The 10,636-nt window shown below is 56.1% G+C and overlaps 1 long non-coding RNA gene across 1 annotated transcript; it reads right to left on the bottom strand.

Moving 5' to 3' along the window:
* Window positions 1-5,298: 5,298 nt before the first annotated feature.
* LOC109369187 lies at window positions 5,299-10,576 on the bottom strand. The gene is made up of 2 exons (XR_002117871.2): window positions 6,907-10,576; window positions 5,299-5,545 (listed from the first exon to the last, which is right to left on the bottom strand). It is a non-coding gene; the product is annotated as an uncharacterized LOC109369187 (long non-coding RNA).
* Window positions 10,577-10,636: the final 60 nt, after the last annotated feature.

The raw sequence follows: 10,636 nt of genomic DNA, 5'->3' as shown, positions 1-10,636 counted from the left end.
GCTCTCCTTGGGCCGCCCCAAATCTCTCCTTTGGATTTTAGGATCTGGTACCCAAAGATGTGCCAAGAAGCAGAGCAGGGCAACGTCACCCCAAATGTTGCCCGGAGGGGACCTTCCCATGACCATCCCCATCCCCACTCCTCAGTGCCTTCACCCCATGGAGGTGGTGAGGGGACCCCAAGGGGATGCAGAGCGTATGGGAAATCCAACGCAATGGGGCAAAACCACCCGAAAAGATGCCCAGAACCACCAGACCACCCCATAGCCACCCCCATCGCCTCCCCGCTCCTCAGTGGCTCTGTCCCACGGAGGGGAACACCGAGGGGATGTTGAGGGACCCCAACCCTCACCCCGCACCGTAACACTGGGATTTACACATGGCTGGAGGAGCCAAGCGGGGCAGCCTTTATGGAGCCTCATTAGGGGCTGCAGAATGCCGGGAATGCCGTAGCTAATTACAGTGGGGCTCAGGGGACGGGGCCACGCGGACGGGGAGCTCAGGGGTCGCTGCCCGCAGGGCCGGATTGGAGCTGTGGGATTTTTGGCACGAGCGGAGCCAGGCGTGAGGGATCAGATCCAGCACAGCAGTGGGGTCATACGGTTCCCGGCCCTCCTGTGCTGCGTCCCGGAGCTGAGGTCCCATCCCCAGGGCCCCACTGTGCACCTCGACCTCCACGCTGCTCCATTTTGGCTCTGCTCAGCGATTCCTGAACTCGGCTTTGGAGCAGCAGCTCTGAGGTTGTGGCTGCTCTGCATGTGGCTTTTCCTCCAGTGAAGCTCCCGTAGGGCTCCAGTGTCTGCATGGCACAGCATGGCGCAGCATGGCATCACATAGCATGGCACAGAATGGCATCACACAACAGAGCACAGCGTGGCACAGCATGACATCACACAGCATGGCATCACACAACATGGCATCACACGGCATGGCACAGAATGGCATCACACAGCATGGCATCACACAGCATGGCACAGAATGGCATCACACAGCATGGCAAAACATGGCACAGCATGGCGCAGCATGGCATCACATAGCATGGCACAGAATGGCATCACACAGCATGGCATCACACAGCATGGCACAGCGTGGCATCACACAGCATGGCATCACATAGCATGGCACAGAATGGCATCACACAACAGAGCACAGCGTGGCACAGCATGACATCACACAGCATGGCATCACACAGCATGGCACATCATGGCACAGCATGGCTCAGCATGGCATCACAAAGCATGGCACAGCATGGCGCAGCACAGCAGAACATGGCTCAGCATGGCACAGCACAGCATAGCATGGCATCACACAGCATGGCACAGCATGGCTCAGCATGGCATCACACAGCATGGCACACCTCAACATGACGTGGCATGGCCTGATGTGGCACAGCACAGATTTCAATGGCACTGCATGGCATGGCACAGCGTGATATAACATGGCAAGGTCTGATATGGCACAGCACAGATTTTAAAGGCACAGCACAACCTGGCATTGCACGGCATGGCAAATCCTGACGTGACATGGCATGGTCTGATATGGCACAGCACAGATTCCGATGGCACAGCACAGATTCCGATGGCACAGCACAGATTCTGATGGCACAGCACAGATTCCGATGGCACAGCACAGATTCTGATGGCACAGCACAGATTCCGAAGGCACAGCACAGATTCTGATGGCACAGCACAGATTCTGATGGCACAGCACAGATTCCAATGGCACACCACAGATTCTGATGGCACAGCACAGATTCCGAAGGCACAGCACAGATTCTGATGGCACAGCATGGATTCTGATGGCACAGCACAGATTCTGATGGCACAGCACAGATTCCAATGGCACAGCACAGATTCCGATGGCACAGCACAGATTCCGAAGGCACAACACAGATTCTGATGGCACAGCACAGATTCTGATGGCACAGCACAGATTTTGATGGCACAGCACAGATTCCGATGGCACAGCACAGATTCCGATGGCACAGCATGGATTCTGATGGCACAGCACAGATTTTGATGGCACAGCACAGATTCCAATGGCACAGCACAGATTTTGATGGCACAGCACAGATTCTGATGGCACAGCACAGATTCCGATGGCACAGCACAGATTTTGATGGCACAGCACAGATTCTGATGGCACAGCACAGATTTTGATGGCACAGCACAGATTCCGATGGCACAGCACAGATTTTGATGGCACAGCACAGATTCCGATGGCACAGCACAGCACGGCACAGCACTGCTGGATGTGCTATGGAGTAGCATGGCATGGTGTGATGTGGCACAGCACGGCCCGGCACGCTCCGTCCCCTCTGTGCGCTCACTGCAGGGATGATATCAGTTCAATCAGAGCAGACATTGTCCTGCTCACATCTCCTGGCCGCACCCCACGACGTCCCAGTCCCCCATTGACCTAATTCTGAAACCCAGGGCAGGACGAGCGGGAGGGGGACAAATTAGGACAGGGATCGACCACCCACGGTTGCACCATGACATAATATGGCTCCATCCTTCCCCTCTGCTGCCTAACGAGTGCCCGAGTGGTAATTAAAGCACCAACGGGAGCTTGGCTGGGATCCACAGCCTCACTGCGTCCCGTCGCTGCCTGGGTGCCACGGAGTCATCGGTCCTATGGAGTCTGGGGATGGGGCTGCAGCATCTCCATGTGCCGGCGTTGTGCAGGGAGCTGATGCACCTCTGGAGGAAGGACCCCCAGGGCATCGGCCAGCCCACTTCTGGCCGCAGGATGGAGGAACCATCGGGGAAGGGCAGCGCTGGGGTTCCTTGGGGTGAGAAACGTCAAGCGGTGAGTTTGGAGAGGGCTTTGCATGGGATGGGATCGGGATCTCCCTTCATCTGGCGCCACATCCAACACCGCCCGTGGGTGGGGATGGTCCCAATGCTCGGCCTCACGCACACCCAAGCTCTGCTCTTCTGTCTCCTTTCCCCCGCTTCAACCCGATGTCCTTCCCATCCCACCCAGGGCAGACCGTGGGGGCCGGCACCGCTCACCCCAAACCCGCTGTGCCCCCCATCACCCCCTCTACCCCCCATCTCCTCCCCACCCCCTCATCTTGACCTCATCCTGCTCACATTTACAGCCCAAGCGTTGGCTGTGAAAGGTGCCTTCATGCTGAATTTGGGCGCTGCGCAGCGTTAGCAGCTCTCACGCCGCGCTCCCCGGCCCTCCTTTTCTTTCGCTCTCTTTCCCACACTTTCCCCCGCTCATTGTGCTCCCGCTGCTTTTTTTCTTCTCCTATTCAACCCAAATTAGTCACGAGCAGCCCCCGGCTCGGAGAGGAAAAATAAATTAGGTGGTGTTTGAAACGCAGAGCCATCGGAACGGTTCTCCCCTGCGCCCAGGAGGGGAAGGAAGGCCGCAGGGTGGAGGATGAGGAGCCGCTCTGCGGGTGGGTACGTGGGCTGGGGCCACGAGGGGAGCACAGCCCCCAAGGGGAGGGGGTGATGGGGAGGGGGTAGTGATGGGGAGAAGGCAATAGGGAGGAGGTGATGGGAGGAGGGGGAAGCAGCCCCAGGGTGTGGGAAGGAGCAGGGCGCAGGGCTGGGAGCTGCCCCACGTCCACCCTGCCTCTGGAAGGAGATGGCACCAGGAGCCCTGGGCTCGGTCCTCAGCTGGAGAAGGGATGGAAGATGAGACTGCAGGTGCTGAGGCTCAGCTTTCCCCGAGTGCTACTGGAGATGTGCAGCACGGGGCAGCCCAACCTTCCTCCGCATCCCGAGGGCTCAGGATCCGACCACCTCCAGCCTGCGGCTCCCGGAGCAGCAGCAGCGCTGTGACGTCCAACCCATCCCACCAGCAGCTGAGAGGCAGCAAAAACAGCTACAAAGCTTCAGGTACCGAAAGGATCTGTCCTTCCCCAGCAGCTCCCCTTGGGCCAACGGGGAGCACAGGCAGCAGCGTGAGGGAACCAACCACCACCCATCCCACCGCATGCACCCAGCGCCCAGCCCGGGAGCCGCGGAGCCAGGAAGGGACGGGCAGAAGCTGCAGTTGTGTGCAGTTTTGTCCCCGAGGCCGTCGGCCCTGCACTGTGCCAGGGCTCCATCTGCTGCGGCTCCGGCCCTGAGCTGTTCCATACATCAAAGTGACAGAGCCTGGGTTTTTGCCTTGGAGGAGCACTTTTTATTATGAAACCGAGAATGAAATGCAGCATTCGCCCTGGCGCACTACAAAACGTTCCAAGCGAAGAACCAGCAAAAAGGAGCACGAGGCGAATAGAAAATACGTCTTACAAAATCCGACATACAAAAAAAACCAACAATTAATAATAATAACAATCTGAGTACGGTTATTACATTAAACCAGGAAAGCGTGGGGGAGAGCTTCGGTTCATTTGGACATCACTCGCCCTACAGAGCCCGGAGCTGTGGGTCACAGCCGCCCTGTGGGGTGGGGATGGACGTCACAGGTATTGCTCAGAGCTGCGGAAGGCACACGTTGTGGAATGGGAGCAGTTTGAGGAGTTTGATATTAAAAAAGACACGTATTGCTTATTGAGAACCGAGCACGGCCTCTGGAAAGCTCCACGTGTGCGCATCCGCGGGACCCGAAGGAACCGAGCGAGGGTGATGTCAACAGCTTTGTGATGAAAGAAATACAAATCCTGCAACTTCGGTGGGTCTTCAGACAGCAGAAGGACTTCAGGCAAGGGACGGAGCTGCACTGAGTGCAACAGGAGCGGATCCTCCTGCGGGAAGGAGGGCGGCAGGCAGAGCTCATGGCTCCCTTTGGAGCGGAGGTGCCTCTCTGCAATGCTAAGCTGGGCAGCAGCCGGTTCTGAAGCACAGAGAGGGCAACGTGAAGCCCAGAGCACACGGCTGGGAGGAGCAGCTGTGTTTTAGGAGAGAAATGCACTGCTGACCTGAAGGAAGGTGTGTGGAGGACCTGAAGGGAGCCATGGGAGTGGGCTCCGTTTGCAAACACACGGCTACTTTTTGCTCCTCGTTTTAGGACACCGATCTTGATTTAAGGTTAATTGGCAATTCTGGCTGTGACAGTTCCCATTAGCTTCACCCCGCTGAGGCAGGCAGTGAGAGCTGCTCTGCCTGCTGCATTCTCCCATCCTTAAAAACAAGGAGAGAGGACCCACGGATGGGACAGCACCAACGGCCGCAGCAGCTCCTTGCTGAGCAGCAAATGTGAACTTCCACTCCAGAAAAGCAACCAGTGAGGGCTCCACGAGCCCTGCAGTGCACAGGGAGGGCAGCAGCTCCCACCTCAGGGCTCCGGGCTGACAAAATACAGTGAGAACAGTTCCTTCTTCTTGCCCTTACTTGGTTTTTTTTGTTTTGTTTTTGTTTTGTTTTTTAAACTTAGTAAGTTGAAAGAGTTAAGTAACACAATCATACAACTATGGGGGGTTCCCTACCTACTCAACGCTAAAACCCGAGGAACAGAGGTGAGAGGAAGTGGGGAGGAGGGAAGGATTCAGGCTCTCAGGATGCACCCTGCAAAGGGTGCAGCTGGAAGGGGCCAGCATCAGACGATCCCGAAGCGCTCTGCTCTTTTCCTCTTCTTTGCCTGCAAGAAATGAAGCAAACGTGAGAGAATTCAAGGCGGAGAGGAGCAAACCTCATGCAATCTGATGGAGAATTTGCTGAGGGTTTGCCATCAGTTCTCAAGCACGGCAGCTCCAGCTCCTTCCAGAGTACACCAACGCAGAGCCAGGGTGAAGGAAAAGGGTCTGAAGGTTTTCTTCTGCCTCCCCTTGGCACAAAGAGAGCCCCAAATCCAGGAGCAGAAATATACAGTGCCTGAGATACAGTGCTGCTGGAGTCACTGCATTGTGCTGGCAACGCGCTACAAAAGAGCTGAGCTGGGAACAATGAGTACTTCAGAGGCCTCGAAACCCTTCCAGGCAGTGGGGAGGTGGGAAATGTAAAAGGGCAAAGGGTTAACACTCTCCTATTCATGGAAAAGGTGAGAGGGACACACTAAAATGCATTAAATATACTATTGCGTCTCTCGGATATGCCTTTAAGCTGCTCCACGAGAGGCGTATAAATCTTAATTTTTAGCAGGATAAATAGCCCCGGGGCAACAGAAGCCCTAATCAAGAATCTCCAGGGGAAAGGTGCATTTGAGTGCACACAATACCTCTCAAAAGCCCTTTTTGTTCCAGGCACAATCTCAGAGTGACCTAACGGAAAAGCAGGGACTCCCTCGCCCCTCGGTGTGGGGCTCGCTCTCCCATGCTTGGGGTTGCAAATAAATCCCCCCCCCGCCCTGCGCTCCACCTGAACGCTGCAGTCCCCTTCTGGGGAGCTCCAGTCCCCGTGTGGGGACCCAGGAGCATCTGGTTGCAGCAGCTCACCCTGTGTTGCTTTGCTCGTTAGCTAACGAGCGGCCCTCCCCAGCCCAAGGGGTCCCTTTGTCCGTGGGAGGTGGGTGCTGTGGATGCAGTTTGGGGCCCCACAGCTGCACCGACCCCATATCGAGCACAGGAGCTGCATAATGTGCACGAAGAGTGGGACAAATCCACAGCGCAAAAATAGAGGAAAAAGGACAGGAGTGCCCCGAGGAGGTGACGGATTTAAAAGATGGGTCGGATACACAGAGGACCAAAGTATCGAGGGGTGGAGAGGGAGGAAAGCTGGAAACAGGGTCAGCATTGCAACCTTCATTACGTTATGGGGTCTGCAGGGATTTGCTCCTCCAGACCTGGAACGCAGCACCCAAAGGGAAGCAGAAGGTTTTCAGGGGCAGCCAGGACAAGGAACTGCAGAGCACGAGGAAGGGGAGTGCACAGACTGGGTCCACGCAGGCACAGAATGAGAGGCTCCGGTGCTGACGGCCGTGGGGCTGATAGGGCAGCAGTTCAGCGGGAGCCCAATGGCAGCAGAGGGGTCCCCACGGCTCCTGTCCACCTCGTGGGCCTTTACCTCTGTGTCCTCTGTGGCTCCAGCCCCGGCTGAACTCGTCACGATGCCAAACCGCTCCTTCCTCTTCTTCAGTTTCTCATCTTCTTCACTCTGGCACGGAGAATGGAGTAGATTTAATCCCGGGGACAAAGCCCTGGGGGTTCGTTTGGTGGCAAACCACTTCCCCCTCCCCTCACCCATCACCAGGAGCTGGAGCAGGAAAGGCCACCCCCTAAGACACACTGAATTTCCAGCAAACCCCTGCAGACATTTCCCAGAGCCCTCAGCTCTCCGTTTCTCAGCATTCTCCAGCAAAAACCGGAGGCTTTTTTTACCTCTGCTGCCATCATCCACGCTGATGTCCTGATCACAGCTAATAGCCAAAGCCATCATCGCCTGTAAAAGCCTCAGAGCATCCATTTTCTGTGGATTTATTCCTGGCTCCGGCTGTTTTCGTGCCTCTTTCAGCCCATTTCTCCAGGCTGCCTAATTGCTTTGCAGCACTGCTACAATTTCCCCTATCATTAAGGGCACTTCGCAGCTCTCAGCCCCCCCCCCGGCCGCATCCCACTGCTGCAGGTGATGCCGTGGCAGAACGAAACCCACAAGGGCACCATTTCTAAATAGAATCTTTACAAAGAAGAGCCTGCTCCCAATCCCAGCACCCTCCCCACTCATCCACAGCCACACGGGACCAAAATCAGCTCCCAAAAGCCATTCCCACCACAGACGGAGGGCAACCCAAGGGCTGCAGCTTTAACGGGGCTGCTGGACAGTGTGGGGTTTCTTTCTTTTTTTTTCTTTTTGGGAAGCCCACCACATCCCCCCCTGCTTCCAGCACTGCCCCGCAGGGAAAGCAGTGTGCAACCATCGTCCTAAATCAACACGGCCCTAATGATCCGGCTCACTTGACCCCATAGCACAACAGTGTCAGATGCAAACACACGTACAATAAACTTCACTCCATCTCTGGCTTCTCGCTGACAGGTTTTGATTCATGGGGTGCTGAAACCCAGCCGAGGAAAATTACCTCTATCAAAACGCTGCTATCTCCGTATCTATCAACCCCTGGCAGTGCCCCCAGGCCGTGCTCCGGCGTGCAAATGGGTGCACCAGCATCTGTGGGGAAAGCTGACCTTTCTGGCAGGGTGTCAGATTTATTTTCTAACCTCTCTATTCCTCGGCTCGGTCCCTCTGCACTCAGTTATTTTGTAGTTTGTCTAAAAAAAGAGGGCGGGGGGGGGAGGAAGAGGAGGAGAGCTTGAGCCAAGGACAAAGCGAACGGCTCTGCTGAGCCCTGGTGAAGAGGAAGGAAGGGAGAACCCAAATATTTGTGCTGTGCTCAGGGCTGTGTCCATCCTGAGCCCCGGGTCTCATTGCAGACCCCCAAGCTGGAACCGGTGAGCGCAGAGATGGGGCAGTGGGGGCTGCAGAGCTCCAGGATGGACCTTAGCACTGCTAAACCCAGGGTCAGTGCTCGTCCTTACACTCCTTGTTCCCAAAAAGCTGGAAAGAAATGCTTGAAAATGGGCTCGCTTCTCTCCTGGGAGAATCACAGCCCCTGCTGCTGGAAGACTTAAAGCCAAAAGGCATTAATTAATGGTTACCATGGCACAGGGAGCAGCTCTGGCACTCGCTGCTGCCCTGTGGATGGAGCAGATCGCCGGGCAGGGAGCACAGCTGGATACCTGCAACGGGAGCTGGAGCTGCCAGCAGCGTCCCAGCAGAGGTGGAGTGGGATTCGTGGAGATGCTCAGCTCCAATCTTCTCCAACACCCAAATTTCAGCAGAGGGGAAACCCTCTCACTGGGTCCCCACTGCCCACAGGCTGCAGGCACGTGGATGAGCAGCAGCAGCTCCACGTGTGTGCTTCGAGATGAGGCTCATTGGAGGTGTGAGGAGCAACGAAGCCTGGCTCTGGGGAGGGGAACAACATGCACGAGGTGCTCCATGTATCCAACTTCCACTCCTCGAGGCCACAGCACCTCTTCCTCAACAGATTAAAGCATCCCGGGGAGGAAACGGTTCTGAATCTTCAGGTGAAGCCCAGAGAGTCCTCATCACAAATGGGGACGGAGAGCCACGAGGCTCCACGAGGACGTCCTCTGCGCTCCCATCCTTGCAGAGAGGACAGCGTGGGCCCTTCTGCTCACCCTCCTGCATCCCACAGCAGCATGACGGATGGGGGGGATGAAAAGCAGAGCCCCGGGGCATTCAGGCGACGGTAGATTAATGATGACACGGCCTTGACCTCCAAAAGGTAAAGGTTATGAAACACTCAAGGGTAACTGGGCTTCCAATTTCATACCCAGAGGGTGAATGACAGCAACCGATGGTTTTATTCTCAGGCACACTCCAATCCTGGGATGTGCAGCTGTCGCCTGGCACCTTTCTGAGATTTGTTTCTATGTACGTATTTCTCCTGCTTGTTTCTCTCTGCAGGCTCCATCCTGCAGGAGCCACGCGGGGCAGGAAGGTGTGGGATCCCCACTGCAGCCCACAGGACAACCTGGGGTCCTAAGCACCATCCGGGCTGAGTGCAGCATCCACCTCCAGCTCCACACAGTGCAGCTCAGTTCGCTGGGCAGAGCCTTCTCGTCTCCAAAGAGCTCCACTTGGATCAGGAACACACAGCAAAAGCCCTTATCAGTCTCCTTACACCCAAACAAGAGGAGCCCTGATGTCATTGGTACACAGGGATGGCTCCTAAAAAGCACAGCTCGGACACAGCCACTCCAATTACACGGACTGAAGCACCTCAGTGCACATCAGCAGCGTTGAACACAGCTTTGCCCCATGGAAAAAACAGATCCAGCACAGCTCCAAAGCGTCCCCCCCCCTCTACATCTCACCTCCATGCATCCCACAGACACACGTGGCCGATCACAGGGATGCTCTGCACACCCTCTGCTGCCTTCCCTGGAAGGAACTGATCCACTTGAAGTTGAGGGAAAGCTTTGCCTGCCGCCTTACTCCACCTGCAAACAGCTTTCTGTAGCTTCCCGGGACACATTTAGGGCTGAAAGAGCTCTGTTAATAGGAGGTGGAAGAATTAAAGAGCTTCAGTTGTTGAAGACGTTGTGCCCAAAGTGGTTCCCCACCAGAGAAGCGCACAATGTATCAATGAAAGAGAGCGGCACGGATCAACGCTGCTGTTCTGATGGACCAACGCTCGGTGCCTTCGTCTCTTCCAGCTTTGCACAGGGAAAGATGCAACTGCAGGGCCGTGCTCTGACCCCAGCACGGCTGGGGAGGGCAGAACAGAGATTCTCCCACGTCAGAACGCCGCGGTTTCACAGCCACGGCTTTATGCTCAGCCCCAAACGGCAGCAGCGGGGGAGGAAGGTCGAAAAGTCGCAGGCAAGTGCTAAGAGAGCACCTGCAGCTGGAGCTGAAAAGCATTCTTCCACCTGGACGTCAGAGGTGGGACTGAGATGGCAGGAATGCCACACGGCGGAGCGGTGCTGGTGCAGCACGAGGCAAAAGGCCCTGGAAGGGGAGTTTCATCTCTTGGCTCTCACTCAGTGGCATCTCCAGGTGCTTGCAGATGCTCTCGTTATGAAGCTGGCTTGCTGGGGGCAGGAAGGCTTTTACACTGGGACGTGCAGGGCTGACAGTGGGAGCAGAGGCAGCACTGACACCGCCTGGCACCGTGCAGGTTCCCCCCCCCCTAAAGAGTCCAGCTGTTATTAAAAAGGAGCAATCGGGCGATGCCTGAGCACCATTTGAATTGCACATTAGCCCCAGATTA

Source organism: Meleagris gallopavo, chromosome 10 (assembly GCF_000146605.3).
Source record: "Meleagris gallopavo isolate NT-WF06-2002-E0010 breed Aviagen turkey brand Nicholas breeding stock chromosome 10, Turkey_5.1, whole genome shotgun sequence".
NCBI classification, from domain to species: domain Eukaryota; kingdom Metazoa; phylum Chordata; class Aves; order Galliformes; family Phasianidae; genus Meleagris; species Meleagris gallopavo.
Note: the sequence above shows the minus strand (reverse complement) of the source record. Positions and strands in the feature narration are given on the sequence as shown.